We start from the raw sequence: 19,143 nt of genomic DNA, 5'->3' as shown, positions 1-19,143 counted from the left end.
CGTTTACAATACTTTAAACAAAATATGTGACAATTCCTAAATGGTTTGGTGGGTTTAGGAGCGTGAAGATAAAAATATGAATCGAAAACGTGCGAGACCCGGTGCTTATAATTCCGGATCGAGCTATACAAACACTGATAACTATCTGTAATGATGCGAAGGGTACTTGGTAAACATGAATTACGGACAGGTAATTATCTCAGGTGAGATAACGCTAATTCACTTATCTCAAGAAGATATGTGCATAATCATTTAATTCAATTTGAAATTAAAAAAAAAATACGTACTAGTTAAATAAAATTCTAATTACCTGTTGAAACAAAGATTTTTTCAATATGACACGTATTTCAATTTTATGAAATCTAATGACGGTTAATACTTCTTCTCAAAGTGAATTTATACATCGTTAATAAAATGTGTGTATGTTATATATTTTAAGCGATCAAGGCAATGTAATGCTCTATTAAGTATAAAATTATAAATTAAAGCAAGGATACAACCCATCGTTATTTTTAAAAATGAATAAAAAAAAAAAAAAAAGAAGAAGAAAAAGAATTCCTCCACCAGTAATGTAAAACTGAATAAAAACAGTTTACTTTTCTTTGTGAAAAAAAATTAAAATAAAAGATACACACATATATATATACATAGAAATAGAAAGAAATTGATTTCCATAAAATCAGCAAGAACTTATTGACTTGTCAACGGATTTCTAATCCGAAATTTAAACCAACGAATCGTGGTCAGGTATAAACAGAAGAACGATTTACATGGAGATCGCTGTAAAACATATTATACCAATTATATCACATTTTAGATAGACGAATTTGATCAATTTAAGGTATGTCTGATGTGAGAACCAACCAGTTCTTTCACTCGATTTGTTCGCCAGGTATGTTGACGTCCAAACGTTTAATACATTTTTAAATGTTCGCATTGTATTTTTTTCTCAGATTATTGAGCATATTAAGTCGTTTCAAACAGACCATTCGTGTTTGTATGTGCTTTACACATTGAGCTGGTAAACAGGTGAAATATTACTCCAACCCCTGCCCTGTTACTCCAGCGGAAAAACGGCCGTCACAAAGTTCTCTCCTCTCGCGTGTAGCCTCCACGAGATCTTGTCATAGATATGATTGTCAAACGAGATCGCAAGCGAGATGTTATTTTTAAGTTGTAATCAATATGTTCGGGTAACAGAAAATTATAACGTTGATTATATATTTTTTTGTGCGAAATCATAAGAAAAAAAACTCCACAACAACACCATGTTTGACCGCTTAATTTTGGAACAAGCCGGTCAGGATATTGTGTATTCATCCGCACCGATTATTGTGAATGTCGTGGTGATGTGTCACAACGTTGCAGTGTTATTGCGCGGTTTTGGGACTATATTTAAGTGGTTGATCTGTCACCTCTGGATGGGTCCTATGTCATGTTTGATGTACTGAAAATCACCACCCGAATCACGCTCAGCAGTATTGCACATGCGCATCCTCTATTTGCTTGTGGCAACTACGAATTATCTCAATAAGAACTAACCACTCGATTGGACGCGCACCATTGCACACTGGCCATCAGAAAATCTTTGTAAAGAAAATATGATGTAATTTAGTAGAAAAACACATTATTTAAAGAAAAATTGTCATGGTTGTTAGTTTAGTACCTAAGCGATGCTTTTGTATGAAATAATAACATAAGCAAATTAAGGATGATTAAACTAAACATTTAAGTTTTATTGCGAAATTTTAACACTAATTTCATGTACAACTATTTATTTGAACTCTACAACGGCTAATATAAAAAAAGGTATGTAAACATACTATGTGAGAGTTAATTTCGATTTTCGCCATAACAGTATCATACATGGACTACATATCTTACAATTCATTTGTAGATATCATATGCTTAAAAGTTTATGGAAAAAAAAAAATAGTGTTGAATATTTCGATAGACCAATATGTTTGTAAACCTACAAATTTCACAATGATACCATTCGGAAATGTCCTTCAATAAGATCAGAATAATTTCTGATTAGAAACATGTTCGCATGTCCAGGTTCTCGCAATTATTGAATAATGGCAGCACTTCGTTGGGTAAGTTTAAAACCTATGCATGTCTCTTAACATGCCATCAACGCAGTTGAGTCTACGTCATTTCAACGCTTCCCCTCCCGCCTCGGATAACAGAAGAACATCGTTAGAGGCAAACATTACCGCTTTTACGCAATCATAGATTACTAAAGACATTAAAACGACTGTTCTTTATCTATAACTGGATTTGTGTTGAAGCGGTGTTACTCTCTTGTGTGCCTTTGGTATTATCCTTGGATACTGATACAGATAGGTGGCAACTTTCTATTGTTGATGCACTTTTTACACCGCTGTCACTGGGATCTGATATGCCTTCAGCATTACTGTAACTGGGATCTACTGTATTGAGATAAATCACCATCGCTGTAACAGGATTCTACTATCTATTCAGCATTGCTGTAACCGGGATCTACCGTATGTTCAGCATTGCTGTAACTGGGATTTACAGTATGTTTATCATTGCCGTAATTGGGATCTACTGTATGTTCAACATTGCTATAACTGGGGTCTACTGTATAATCAGCATTGCTGTAACTGGGATCTACAGTATGTTCAGCATTGCTGTAACTGGAATATACCGGATGTTCAGCATTGCTGAAACTGGGATCTACCGTATGTTCAGCATTGCTGTAACTGGGATCTACTGTATGTTCAGCATTGCTGTAACTGGGATCTACTGTATGTTCAGCATTGCTGTAACATGGATCTACCGTATGTACTGGATCTTACATGTATTCATTATTGCTGTAACCGAAATCTGCGATGCAATCAGAATTATTGAAGCGGGGTTTCACTTAATTTTTCTTTCACTCGCGCCTTTCACAAAGGTGTCTGGTCACCGATCCTACAATTCGCGCCCCTCCCCCCCCCCCCCCAAGAAGTTCCAAATTTTTTACCACATTAAGACCACATGCGATCTTTCATACGGTACAGCAAACGGGAAATACATAATGTGTTTGTGCAAATTGATGTAAAATGTTATCCGTTGGTTTCATACGTCTAGTAAGTACAAGAAATTCACGGTGATTGAGAAACGTCAATAAGATTGCTTGAAAATCAATCAGATGAATAAGACACATCGGAAGGAGTTTGACCTTTGTCATCTGATACACAGACATGGTATGCTATAATCGGAGTGTTAACGTTTGCTGTAAGACCACGTACAACCCAGAGGAATTCCGGAAACCATCACACGTGACGTGTGTATCGCCATGTTGTAATATATCGTTATCCATCTTAATCATATCTCGGACAAAACATTTCAAACTTTTTTTTCTCATGTTATCTTATTGTTGAGTTCCAGAAAGACGAGGACATGTGATGATACATCACCCGAGCAAACCGCGGAGCGATGGCGCGGCCAGTTCCAGCTTCTGAATTCCTTCCCTAAATGATGTTTATTTCAAGCCGTGATGGATGAAGCCGCGCGAATGAGTTAATCCTGATTTGCACGAGTTGTATACGCCTGACTGCATGGTTCTTTAGAGCTCTATAGTCATACTCTTTACTGGTGCGGGCAAGTGACAAGAACGGTGTGACAACATATTTATACACATTGCTTATTAGACAACTTGTGCTAGAAAAACACGAGAACAGCTCACAAAATGGTAATTGATAACTCGAATATTCTGTACGACTACCGCCTTTCTTATAATAACTAATCTAAGAATTCGAGAATCATTTTCAATCAAGCGCTTAATGTTCCGACGAAGTGTCAAGGAAATGCTTGAAATTTACTGATTCGCCATTAAATGATCACTTCAATCTCCCGCTAGCGTTGTAACCTCTGTACCATTTTGCTATCGTTGATTGTTCTTTGGCTAACACATGCTGGCCGAACACGTCGCTTCGCTTCCACTGTTCAATACATCACCTTCTTGTAATTATACGCCGTCAAATGCTCGCTGGTCTTCTGTTAGTGCCGGTTCTATGAACGGAGTAATCTCTACATTTATAAAATCTATGAAATTATCACTAATCACAGGTTTTTCGGTAATTTTTCTGAGATGAAGATTTTCTTTTATCATATAACAAAGATTTATATTGAAATGGAGACAGTGTGTCAGCACAAATCGGTCGTAATTCAAATTTTACCCCTAACATATCATATAGCAAATATGGTATTAGCACATTTTCTGTCCAATAGATTTTTATTTGTGTCTTAAGCGACAAAACCCATTCGTTGTATAATACGCAGAACCGGCCGCCGGAGATTTATGATCCGGAAAGGGAGAAGATGATAGTTGAATATGACTGTTTCGCTAAGCGCCATGTTCCCAGTGCAAACTTCATTTATCATCACTGCATTATGACCATGTTTGTGCATGTCTAGAAAATAACGCTTCCGAGTTTATCAAATCAGTTATCCGTGAGAAAATGGTTTTTACTTTTTTGTAGAAGTGCCGTCGACATAACAAGTTACATTTATCAAAGGCCTATAGCTCTTCACTGTGTTAAGGGTAATTTCTGTTTCTCTCCCCGCCATTTACTATATTTCATCATGTCTTCGCTCAACTTAGAGAAAAAGTACAATTTTTTATATTTCTGACTGAAATATCAGACAGAAACCGTTGTTTCGCTTGGTATTCCAGAAAAGCCTTGTTATCTGTTTAAACTCAACAAAACGCAAGATTTAAAACGCGCTAACACGCATTAAGCCTTTAACTATTGTGAAAAAAACTGTGTTTGTTTTCTTCGGATTTCATTGGTTATTTTCTAGTGATATAAATATGATTTTATATGACACAAGTTTATGTATGGGAAGAATGACAGAAGGTTCCGTAGTGACACTTACACGAGGAAAGAAACAAATGCTTAGTGTGACGTCAAAAGTATATATATAGGACATTGAATGAGTTTTTATGTCATTTCAGATACTTTTTGTCGCATAACTCAGAAAGTTTGGTATTGTTTTACTGTCAAAATGTGGACGACAAAATTATTTAACTTAGCCATTTTGTGGCACCATTTTTGATTCATGACGTCATGTTATTGTCCATTTAACGTCATCACAATCGATTGCAAACTGGCGCCAATGAAAAACGCTCCAGGTTATATTACACTAGTGACCATGGATAAATTCACCGTACAACAGTCGGATTATGTGATTAAAAGGATACATGACTGTAACACTGATGGTATATTGTGTTTTAAGCAACTTAACCTTTTTTTCAAATTATTTTTAATGGAATAAGTAAGAGTCTATAATTCGTCTGCTTCTTGCTGTAAACATTTCAATATGGATAAGGTACAAGCGTAGCGAAAAATAAATAAACACCATTAACATTGGAGTAAACATTAAACACAACATCACCAAGTCACGTGACTCAGAATTTCGCTTCTCTTCACTGAATGATTATAAGCCAGATACAACCTCTAATAAGATACCACAACGTTTGTCATGGTTGTTCTATTCTTCACATTCCTCTCCATGTTTTGTTTCACATTTTGTTTCACATTTTGTTTCACATTTTACTGAATACATTATCTTGATTACAAACCTGATTGCATTATCACAGGAAGGAACCATTGAATTCTTTGATTCTAATTTAACTTATGATATACTCTTTATATTGAACGTAATGTTTCTCGAATATATATATAGAAAAAGATAAAAACTTTGTGTATCGTGTATACAGAGAAAATAAATCACTTAACATGACATGTTTGTCATGTTAAGTGATTAATTTTCTATATATACACATATATATATATCTTCATATATATACGTAACGACTTTAAAGTGTAGAATATTGACGGTATGTATATTTTGAACGATCTACTGTATGTCTATGGATATAGGAAATTTATAAACGATCGATCGAATGAAACATGGTTTGAATACTGGTTCCCAGCTCCTTATGAGCCAATACCCATCCTCACCAAATATCCAGGAAACACGACTGTTCTCGGTAAACGCTTATGGTCAAACGACCTCAGTGTGGCAGGTTTGATAATACTCCTGTCATGGCGACATCTATAGATTAATATCATTTCATAAAGTAGATGTTCAGTGATGGGCGTTTGATGGATGGTTTTGCTATCTTCACTTTACATATTTCGCTCTTCGTCACTGCTGAAATTCATATGTAATTGACCTTCGAACGATCGAGATTAAACATTCCTTATTCCATTGCGATATCAGAATGTGCAAATACTTCTCTCGTTCATTAGTGGATTTAAATACATAAATATCATAACCAAGAAATACTACTGCATGAAATACTGATGAATTAGTAACATGTCCACTTCGATGTTATCTATAAATACAAGCGTGGGTACAATATCTCTTATCAATAAATGCTTTATCCTTAAGAAAAGACAACGATAATCGCTTTCGTCTCGATAGATGTTACACTGTTTTAAACGAAGACGTCATGACTTGCGTTCCTTTGTCTTTATGGATCCAAAATGGCGGAACTATTATGCCTTCGTCGATTTTTGGCTGAAAATGGCATTTGTCCATAATATGTTATGAATTATATAAATACGTTAACAAAGTATTCAAGTATGGATTTATTATTTGGAATGACACTGATGATAGTAATTTATTTATGATGCACGCCTAATCACCTTGAACATATTAGGTGGAAGCGCCATTTTATGTTAGATAAGGATGCTGCAGTAATGCGATGGTCCCTTATCTTGTTGATATTTACAACTGTTAATAATTTCACATGTTGTAAGACAAGTATTCATCTGACATTGATTATCAAATGAAAGCAATTAAGTCAGTTTTGCATATTTTGCATATCTTTCTCAAAATTGTAATAAGACTTTCTTTTCCGCCTCAGCCAGAAGTTGGATGTCAGCAATTTGGGAACAGAAAATCTTTTTTTTCAATATGCCCGCCTTGCTCAAATATGCATATACTTGTCTAGTATACGTACATCTGACAGGGACCATAAATATGTAAATACTATATCTATATGGATACATAGGATACATTTCATGTATTTGAAACTCTTCTATCTACCTTCTAATCTAGTCAATACTTGACTTCAATTTTAGGATAATTTCCATTGCATAAATCAAATCTTTTTCTACAGTTTGAAAACACAATGACTATATGTCTTTCTAATTTTTTCCTCAAGACAGTGTACATTTTTTTTCATTGTACTAAAACATCCACACCATCAACTCTAAGATAAAAGTTTTAGGAAATGCTGCTGTTTACATGAAAAGATTCCAAATTTGAACTAAATGCTAGAATTCTACCGATCGTTCAACGGTATTTACACATATTACTCGTCCTCCACAGAAAATGGTGATCATGATCTGTCAACAGTCTGGGAGGAATTATACAAGAGACACATCTTTGACATATCTTCAGGAGTCACCTGGGTGAGATACAGGTAACGAAGTATGCTAGCATATCTATGGTAAGGCAACGGAGTGAAATTAAACTTCTCTCCTCAACTAGATTTGTATGTTTCTGTGATTTGATTTGAAATGTTCCTTGTTAAGGCCATACATTTTACAGCACTTGTAACGTGTAAGCAAATATGAAAATTATTTGATATAATTTCATATGATTCAAATCCATTAAACCAGGTATGAGTGACAACCAGAATATTTAAATCATATATATGCAAGCCATATGACATCCTATTGACAATGGTCTAAAACATTAAAAGGGATTTCCAAATATGAACTCCTCATGACAATTATTTTACTCAGTCGCAATAACCCACGTATTTTATTGATAATATATCTATAGAGTTATCATGAAAAGAATGTTATTTTATTTCACAAATGTTTTGTTTTATCATCAATTCATGTTCTTTTCCTTTTATTTGAATACACATAGTATTATGTCAGTAGTACTATTGCATCGTAATGTTTATCTTACATGCATCTTTAAAAAATGAATCATTCTTCATTAAGTTGTTAATTAGATTTCATTTCATCTCTGTATCGTAGAGGTAGACAAGTAGAGCCAAAGTTTATATCTTTTCTACAGATAGTACAAACGCCTTACAAGCAGATATAATCTTTTACTACACATTTATATTTAGACACAGTTGAACCAGTCAAAAATAAACTGCACCATGCAACTTTTTCATCCTTCTCGGATCCGACAGTGATGCCCAGGCTTGAATTCCGAAACCTAGGAGATAACAGAGGAAAATTCGAAGTGATGAAGTGATGTCAAAATCTAGACGGAGAGATGCACTTTCCAAATAATTCAATAAATTTGGTTGATTCTCGGTATCTTATAATTTTGGAAGAACGTCAAGTACTTGTGTATAAATAGGACATGCAGATTATGACAAACTGTCTACCAGCAATGCCATCTGCAATCTCAAAGATTATACAAGACAAAAAAGAAAATACCGAAATGTCAAAGGACACAAGTGAAAAGTACGTCTTAATACAAATTTAGAATAAGATGCTTTAGAGCGAAAATCAATTATAAATTGATATGAGAGGATTAAAAGAAAGACAGAAAGGAAATCAAAATTAACTGGAAGGAATATTTCATGGAATCAGCTGACTTTTTTTTAACATTTCAAAATACTACGGTTGTGTTTTACGAATGAACTTTACTACAATATTTTATAAGAAAGTAATTTTTTGATATCTTAATTTTCAAAAATTTTATGAAAGAAAAGTTTCTCATTTCTTTTCAATAATAGTTTCCTTATGGACAAACAAAAGTTCAGAAACTTTAAACACAAATGTTGCTCTTCGTTTGATAGATATGCTGATTGAAGATGATTCAGTTATGATGCAATGATTGTTATCCTATCAGTAACGCATTGAAAATAGACATTTCTGCCTTTTACAGTAAGATAGATAAAGCTTGTTCTGAGCGCAACAAATTATGTGAGTTGTAATTTACGAAGACAGGTCGTCTGAATTTCCAGCGAAATCAGTCTGTCATCGGTTCCATTGAAAATCAGGATAAGGATATATTTTGGCCGGCAATCCAAAACAGCATGCTCTGAGAGGACAGACCATAACATTCTTTTTGGTCAATAAGCAGGTTTCAATTGTGCTATCGTATATCGACCGGGTAAGAAGTGAAGAAACATAAAAGATTACATTTCGTTTACATCGATGAACATACAATATTCAAATCCAACTAATTTTTTTCACTTTAACAACTTCAGGGATGCTAATTATTTATGTTTTTACGAATGCCGGTTAAAATATTAAACACTTTATGTATATGTTTCGTGTAGGTTAAAAATGAGAGAATTCGCTTGTCATAATTAAAGCGCAAATAATGCAGTGACGGCAGCCATTTTGGAAATTCATTTGAAAGCTAGCTTGCTTTCCACTGTACAATGATACTGTACCTACGCTTTTCAACTGGGATAACGTCGGAAAATGAAATTGCTTTTCAGTTTTAGTCTTTACCTATCGAGTGTCTGTTTTCTTTTCTGTTTAGACGTTATATCTGTTTCTGTTAATGGATATACAATCCGATGACATATTATCAATAAAATAAATAATCAACGAACTTTAATTATTGATTGAGAATACGACGCTTACTCTTCCGGAACACCTTGCCTTATTCTCCTTGTACATTTTCAGAAGTCACAGGATGAATATTCTCTTTGTTCATATTTTGTCTTCTTGGTATTGAATTTGACTTTGGAGTATCACGTGCTTTTTTCTTTGCATTTTTCACGACATCTCTTATACATACTGATACATAAAGATTGAACGAATTTTACTAGTAGTAACTACTTCACCGTAGTTTGGCTTAAACATTTAAATATATTGGAACCGTTTTGAAGATGGTGTTTGTTGATTTCCCAATGATTCAAGATATTCAAACAATACGACAGTGCCTACTGTTCAATATGTCGCATTGTAGATTTCAAATTTTAGGCACTTGGTATCGCTGACGAGTCCTGGAAAGACAAATCAACTTCATGATGTAGTTTGGTTCATTATTTGGCTCTGCTGTATCTAATTCTCAATTTATGTTGAGAGGTGATTTTTTCGTGTGTTCATTTCTATAATCTTAAAGAAATTGGAAATTTTAAGGTTCTATAACCTCGTTATTGTAACACCTTACAACGCAGAACTTGATGTCAAAACACACTTGACAATACACAATGATAACGTCTCTTTCGATCACTATCATTTCATTGCTTTGAAAACCTTACTTAACATCGTTTACATATTGATGGTAAAATATCTGGATCATTTTGGTGCCTCCAAATAGACAAACACCTGTGCTGAAGTCTATTCTAATGAAGGACAGAAATATTTTTATATATCGAACTGATCTGGCAGATGCCGTAAAAAGCCACCATCATAACAAACACCATAAATTTTACGTACAGGCATCGTTTCGTTACTATTGATGACATAAGCACAAAATGGTTGTGATAGTTCTACTTATACAACCTTATAAGAGTACTAAGGATTACATACTAACGCCTGTCTTATTCCATAAAACAATCCCTCTTGTTATATATGAAGCTGTTTGATGTTCGGTAAGACACTGCATGGCAGTTGGTTCCGTTGTTGTTTACTTTGTTTTCATTTGGGAACATGATATTACTTACTTGAATAAACCAACATTTATCTGGCGGTTGTCGTCAATGAAGTAGGAAATGCTTACTCTCCCGTAACACCTGGTCTTATTCTCCTTCAAAATTTTCAGGAGTCTCCCTGTAAATATTTTCATATTTTGCCCTAGTTTTCTGAAATTTGAGTTTGATTTCAGATTTGACATGGCAGTATCTCCTTTGTTGCCCTTGCGATTGTTTACGTTGTAACTAAACTTACTAGTGTGTATCTATGACAACACATATACTTCAGACATCATTATCTTTCAGTGGTTCATTTTCTTGGATTTATCATAATTCGTTTCTTTCATGAAAATCATTAAACGCTGTATGGATTTCTGTATAAATTAATTTTAAGTTAATTCACATATCATTCTCGAAAACGTAGAAAAATTAAAAAAAAAAAAAAAAAAAAAACACGAAAATAATATATATATATATATGTTTTACAATTTCTTTATATATTTTAGCTTTTAAGTTTCATATTACTATTAAAATAAAAAATGAAATCTAGAAAGGTACCTTATAACACAAATTAAATATCTTTTATTTTGTTTGTCCAATTATTGAACAATTTACTTGGGAGCGAATGTTTTATTTAAGTTCCAGTATGTAAATATATGAATAAATAGATAGATAAATAAATAAAATCTCATTCAAATTTAAACAACACTTGAAGTAAGTGTCGCTCATGAAAAGCACAATATCAATGACTGTTGTTGGTAAATTCTGAACAGATTTTTTTTCCATTTTTTTCAAGAAATAGTTTTTTCACATTTACATTATTTATAATATTGTTGTACATTAATATTCATTGCCAAAATTGATAAAAAAGAAATTGTTAAATAGACTGTGTAAAAGACTGGTCAAGAATGTAGACTTCCCTGCAAGTTACCGGAACTATTTCATTAGAAATTAAGATGTTACCTTCGTTACACGGTGTGGTTGATATTATAAATACAGTAATGAATTAGTACTAAGAATACCATAACGAGATGTAGACCTACGTAGCATATGAAATGTACTTCGAATGTTTCATTACTAAAATGAAAGTCGAAAAAGAAAGTCCAAACCTAAATGGGCAGATGCACTAGCGACGTAATTCAATAAATTTCGTAATTTTCAAATCTCTGATAATTTAAGATCAACGCCAAGTACATGTCTATATTCTGAATCGTGCCAATATTCGAATGATTAAAATGTTAAATGCACGTTACAGAAAAATCTCGAGGACTAAAAGTCCATCGACGGCGTATAAAAAAAAAAAAAAAAGAAAAACCACACACAGGAGTACATATCAGAATTTTATGTATATGTATATATTTCTACGTACGTTCAACACATCATCCTATAGGATAGACGGCTGTTCACAAAGGAGATCTTGCGCTGTTTCTTTAACTACTACAGTTCCTGTATTTTTACGTATGCAATTTTGACAAGATACCATCAAAAAATATACACTTGACAAACCTTAAAATTGTCACTGTTTTGTTCTAACCACTACGCGTTAAAAAGATATAGACGCGAGGAACCCGTCGGAAACAAGCCGACCTAAAAATGCTTATTGTGAAAGTAAGCTTGTGGTTTCTGGTATAAGTAACACTGCATTTAAAGAAAATAAATCGCGTCTTATGCTCTAGATTTTAGGGTATTGCATTCATTTTTTCTAGCTATGGTTATATCTTCTTAAGTGTATTACAACGAAAACTGAATGGTTTCCTTTCAAACATAATAATTTTTGTGTTATAGATATACATACGTACTAATCAGTTTACGGCATGCACCAGTATTCTGTCATACTCGTGACATGAAAGCCTTTTATAAATGAAAATTACATTTCCTGTTATTTTTTGATTGGCTAGTTTGGCTCTGTAAGAATTCCTGAAAGGAAAAGGAAAAAATCGAGTTTTGATGTATATTGTAAAATTTTCGTGGTTTCTTTGAAAAACAAATAGGCGAACATTGATTTGATGGTAGATCAAGCTCAGTAGATCTACTCATATAATTTCATGGATGCAGATTACCCAGATAGAACTACCACAATAATAAATGATTTTACTGATCTAAATTCTAAGAATAGAACCACTAACTCGTCAGCGATTCATGAAAACTACAGTGTGATATGCTATAGTTTCATAAAATAAAAATGTCAACGTAATCCATAAAGGTTCAAATTTGTGAGAAAATAATGGATTAAAACATGTGGATTAGCATGTAGCTTATGTGAAGTCCAGAAATGATATTTTTTCTATATGACAAAAATTCCTAATCGCGCGTTTATACAATTACTCTATACTTCAACATACTTTATGTACTACATATACTACAAGTCATATGCATGAAACAATGAATTTGCTTATTCAAAATAAACTAACATTCAACAGTATTAAATAATTCTATCTTTTAAAATACTGAAATCAAAATATATAAGTTAAATTCTTTCAAAAAATCCTTACTTATGTCTTTTCATGTTTTTTTTAAATGGCTCTATTCACTTGTGAGTTTTTGGTGTAAAATCTTTCAGGTTGTAGCTGATAGACACTGTTGGAGTAAATGACATTCTTCTTAACTTACCAGAGATATGAAAGTTACGAAATTCACTGAATTATGAGGCAAGATCACCGTCTAATTTTGATTCTGACATATTTTTGAATATCACTTCGGATTTTCATCAGTTGCCTTCTAGGTTTAAAATTGAGGGCATTTGCATCCCTGTCGAGTCCTAAAAGAACGAAAACAGCTGTGTGATTCAATTTAATTCATTATTTGGTTCTACTGTATCTAACTCTAAATTTGTATTTTAACTAGCAATTCACTTGTGTGTCTTTTGTACAATTAATAATTCTGATAGAAGGTTTTCATCATGACCTATATCATACTTTCTTCCTCAAAATATATTTATGAATGAAATTAAAGTCTCTGTGTCGTTATGATCCATACGGTATGCTGCTCATATACGGCGTAGCTAACTCAGGTAAAGTTTTACTGACCATAATGCCAAAAGCATCCCTTGTTTTTAACGATGCAATTTAACGCTATAATTAACAATATTCTAACTACTCTTAACAGAGATTTAATGAAATTGTGTTTTATCACGAACCAGGTGTTTTCCCACACATTCTGAAAGAATGCATGTAAACATTTTATTTTAGTTCAATTTTATAGTAATGTCACTGATGATATATTGATAATTATTCAAAATATCGTTGAATATGAAATTAAGATTAGTTTTACTTCACGGTGTGAAAGTATTATTGAGGATATTATTACACCTCGTTAAACGTTTCTGTCACGTTGTCTAGAAAGGTGTCAAAGGACATGAAATTAAGAGTGTTTACGGATCTAGGATTATTATCTACATTTTGATTGTATTACATTCACAAAAATATCAAATAAGTACCAAATGGCTGTTGGGAGTTTTGTATCATTTTAAAGGAATAATATTTTTTCGGCGTTGCTTAGCTGAGATTAATATCTAAAAAAAACTTATGAAAAAAATTACAATTTTGAAATAGGCTGAAAGGGAATCCAGCAAATAGTGTTAATAGCATCAAAGGTGTGAAATATTAATTAACGAGAGTTTTTACTCATAAAGGTAGATCGGATTGCCCGAGGGATTTTACTTTGGTAGGGAAGAGAAGTACTCGGGGAAAACTCAAGCGGTCGGGCGGTCCATTTCACGAACGACATGAGAATAGGAAGCGTTACCACAACACCACCCGACCACCCGAAATATCATTTCGAACGGCATAAGAAATTTTTAGTGATATTAAAAGCAGTTAGGATCGTGTTCTACTTTTTTACATAAACAACTTACACTGATATATGCTGATTCATGCAAGAATTTTATTGTTCATCTATAGCAATCATAATTAATTATTCGGTGATCATTTAAAATGTTTGTTAATTAAGAATTAAGTATACGGAAAATAGACACCAGAGTCACAGATTTAGTAAAAACTCTAATATAAAAATTCTTGTTTTAGTTACCGCAATACTTTGGCTTAAGTTCAACGGCTACATTCACGGTTATTGGTCAAATGCAGGCTAAACACAACATATAAAAGTAATCATCTGCCTATAATTTCAATAGATAACAACCATCCAACGACATCAAGACATGACAGTCATTTGACATGAATATAAAGACGTATCGATACCTTTGAATCGTATCGATCAATAATTTCAAGTTATAACAAACGATACCATGATGACGTCAAAATAAATATTACGTCATTATATGTTATTTGAGTGGTCTATACTTGGTTATAAGTACACGCTTACGTAGCGGTTATTGCAAAACAAATACACCTTATTAAGATAGATTAAGAATAACGCAGATAAATTTTGAAGAACTTTGATCATACATGGGAAACGAAAGTGAATTCAGTTTACTTTACAAGCCAGATAAACACAATTTTACAAAACTGAAAGAAATAACGGCAGATGATTTTCAGTAAGACATCTCAACTGAAGTTAGTTTAGTTTCGTCTAGGTTGTCAGTATTTTTTGAAATTCATATTTGTATTAACAAAGGAATGTCCGTTATTGCAGAAACTAAGAGAATCCATAAGTGATGATTTGCTCTTAAACATACATTTTCCAAAAGATTATCAAGTCCATTTCAAAGATACGCAGATATAAGATTTGCAAATACAAAAGCCTGTCTTTACACTGAATTCAAATCAGAGACCCTGTCAAAAGGTTTTTATGGTAAGCATTTCAAGCAAACATCTTATAGATCACTTTCCTAAAAACGTATATCCGTATATTCCAAGCCCTGACTATGGTAAATGTATCGTTGTATCTTGGTCAGATAAATCACACTGTAGGTACGCTAGCACAGTCAGTTAAGAGCATTTGGTAGTTTTGTTTGCGAGTTAGTATATTATGCTTCCTGACCATGCAAGGTGGTGCTGGTGTTATGGCAAAGATGATATAGACTTGATGGAAATACTTTACCAAGTATAGCGATAAATTGGGAATATTAGACGGATGTGATATTTGTATGTCGTGTAAGCATTAAACTTATCCAGAAACGTACAGGAGTTTCGTTTGAATTGCTAGATAATAGTTGCGTGTAAAACAGTAACAAAATATGAGAGAATCATTATTTTGAACAATAATAGCTATTAGCCATATATCTTAATATTTCCTAACCGTGTCAAGTTGCAAATAGGCGCACAGAAGATCATACCTTTAATATTTAATCGTTAATGATCTTTTCTTTTGTAATTTTTCCGGTTTGTTTTTTTAGGGGTTGACGGAAGTATATGTGTACTTTTAGATAACAGAAACCTTTTGATTTTTAGCATTATTTGAACAATTTGACATTTTTGATTAGCTTCGTTCAGGTTTGCTGTCACCATTGCTTCAGCTTCGTGTCAAATCGGGCTATCATGACAATGTCAATGTGAATATGGTGTTTTGAACGGTAAAGTAATCACTGTGTTTACATAAATATTCTAGTGCAATTTATGTGAAGGAAAAAATAAATTATATTTATATCACAAATCAAATTTACTATGAATGAATGAATAAATATTTGCTTAAACTAAAACACTAACAAGAAATACGAATATCATAAAATGACCTGGTGTCAATATGAAAAGGCAAAATACGAACTCATTGTCAATCTAATAGACTTGCCACACCAAAGAAAGACTATTAACTAAGTTTCCATTTCGGTAAATAGTTAAGAATGATACATATTCAATATATATACACGCAGATTAGATTGCGCCAATAATTTAAACCTGAAACAAATATTTAATCATAAGATAAAATATTAACCTAATCGGTAAGGTTATGTCTAATAAGTAAGAAAAATCGTCATTGAATTTTACTTTCATTGATACTGCTGCGAACAATTGCGGTTAATAATCATATTGAAAATTCTATTTTTCCAATAGAAACATTTATAGATTTTGCCAAATATAGCATCAACCGTCAATCTGACGACATGAACAACGATGGGAAAGACTGAAGGTTGTTTTTAAAGCTATACACCAATCAAACAACTAGATTACAAACAAAATTGACTTTCATTTTGTATGTTTTGTTTGAATATCAGAGTAAACAAACTATAATTAAAAAAATACAGATACTTGCTTTTCAAAACATTTAGTACTGACCATTTAAAGTTAATAACTGTTCTTACATGTCAGCATGTCATGTCATTCTTGCTGTATAAAGAATATTGATATTTACATGAAATGTATTACACATATATACTTTATGAAGTAAATGCAACTTACAACAGGTCCTCCATGAAGTTGTGGACATCGTTCTATACTTAAGTCCAGTGGCTGTAAAATGCTGTTTTTGATTCTTTGATACGCTGTGTTATTGAGGTCCCTCGTATTGGTTTCGCAGTATCAAACAAGCAATACAGCTATAACGGTACTTGTGTACCAATAAAATATCAATATACATAATCGTATTTCAGTAATGTAAACCTCCCTCCATGAGACTGCCAGTCGGCAAAAATCGTCAAGTCAGCAAAGCAGCATACTGAGTACTCTCAGGCACCCCCCTACCTGCTAGAATGGTCTGAGGCAATCAGTGACATGCTTTCAGATACATGTGACGCATAGCAATTACTTGTCTTTATTCATATGATCTCCACGTATGTGCATCTCAGGTCAATATATACTACATATGTACTACATATCACATGTATTCATTATGGTAAATGTTTGAATAACTGTAGAACAAAATTATTGACAAATAGTTCTAAACATTTTTTGATATGTTATTATTACTCAAAGTTCATATCTATGATGATATTACTTTGAACTTACTTAATTTGGTGAAATGAAATTTTGGCGCATTAGTATTTTTTACCCTGAAATTAGAGCTATGATATGGTGTATCCTCAAAATTTGCTATTAACAACATACAGGAACTGTCTTTAGTGCAAACATATTTTAACGCGATACTTAGAGAGCGAAACTGGCGAAAATGATATTACCACTAAAATTTGTAGGTTCATAGCATAATGTAATAATACAACAAACATGTCGATTAATAGTTTTACGATTTACCATATATCTATACATTAAAACAAGGAAGACAACAACATATTGCAGTTAAAACTAATAGCTACATGATAATGATTATTCTAAATTCAAATTTTGCACTTGTAAATTTTACAATATGAAAGTGAAGTAGTTCTTTACGAGTTGACGCAAGCACTGCTGTTAAATGATTTATTTTCGTGGGTATTTTCTTGTTAAGGTTCGTTGAATTCACGGTTTCTCTCAAAATCCACCAATTTATATGTCAAAGAATGGTTAAACAGCTAAAAAAATGACAAAGATTGTAATACGACTAGATTTCTTTAACATGATTTACGAAATCAAGTGCCAACGAAAATGGATATTTTTGTAAAACCATGAAATTTGAGTCCAACGAAAATATATGACATTACAATAATCACAAGTGCATATGATGTGTTCATGTTCGTATTTACTGTAAATGCATCAAATCATTCAAAAAGAAAAAAATATGGCAATAAAAGGACGTAATAAAACAGAAAAAAATAAATGATAAAATGAAGACTCTTAATTTACACTTTTACAGACATCGCCTAGAAACGCCAGGTGCTTCATTTTCTTTGAATATAAATATGTAATAACTGATGTATTTGTCAACAGATATTTTCGATTTGAAACTTACATAAATTTTCAATTTTCCATCTGTGTCTTCGTTTTAAGAATAGTTTGATGTGTCATGGTTTATATATTTTGAAGTTTTATTCTTATTTATAGACATTATAGAGAAGGTAAGTAATTAGAAATGTTCTTAATTGATATCGAACGTTCAAGAATACAATATTTTGTATATCATTAATAGCTAAACATATTGCATACATAAGGTTGACCACAGCGAAAAAGTGATTGACATATGTCAACGATACAATCAATAAGTTGCATCTTACTCGTTTAAAGATACTTTTGTAATGTTCAAAATTTGTCAAAAATTTCTTTTTGAAATAAATTGTATGTCTTGTCCGTATCTGAAAACAATGCAGGATTCGCTGAAAATCATACTGGAGTCGCTTTGCGTTCTCTTTTGAAGATGAAACACCGTTTTCCGTGTTTTGAGGGATATGATAGGTGTTCTTAAGGTTTATTCATAGCCTCGTCAATAACAAGAATTTCTTTTGCCAAAACCACAATGATCCCTCATTCTAAAAAGAAGTTGGGAGCAAATGTGTTTTATTTTGTGAAAATCACGTGCATTCTTGTTAAATGATGCCAGAACATCCATGTTCGAAATCTCTCTATTTATCATAAAATGCTTCTTTTCTCACAAACATGCATAGAATGTCATATATTTCCAAGAAAAGTATCTCCTTCAAGGAATGGTCGCGACTATTTGCCAGAAAGACCGTAGTTTAATCCCTGTCTAACATTTCCTTCCTCGTACTTCTATCGGAATTGAATACTTTACTAAACCAATAAATCAATTCACGACCGTAAAATCAAATTCCCTAATTGTTGTAAAGATTTAAA

Source organism: Ylistrum balloti, unplaced genomic scaffold (genome assembly GCF_031769215.1).
Source record: "Ylistrum balloti isolate Yb309-2 unplaced genomic scaffold, AGI_CSIRO_Ybal_v1 Utg371058, whole genome shotgun sequence".
Lineage (NCBI taxonomy): Eukaryota > Metazoa > Mollusca > Bivalvia > Pectinida > Pectinidae > Ylistrum > Ylistrum balloti.
Note: the sequence above shows the minus strand (reverse complement) of the source record.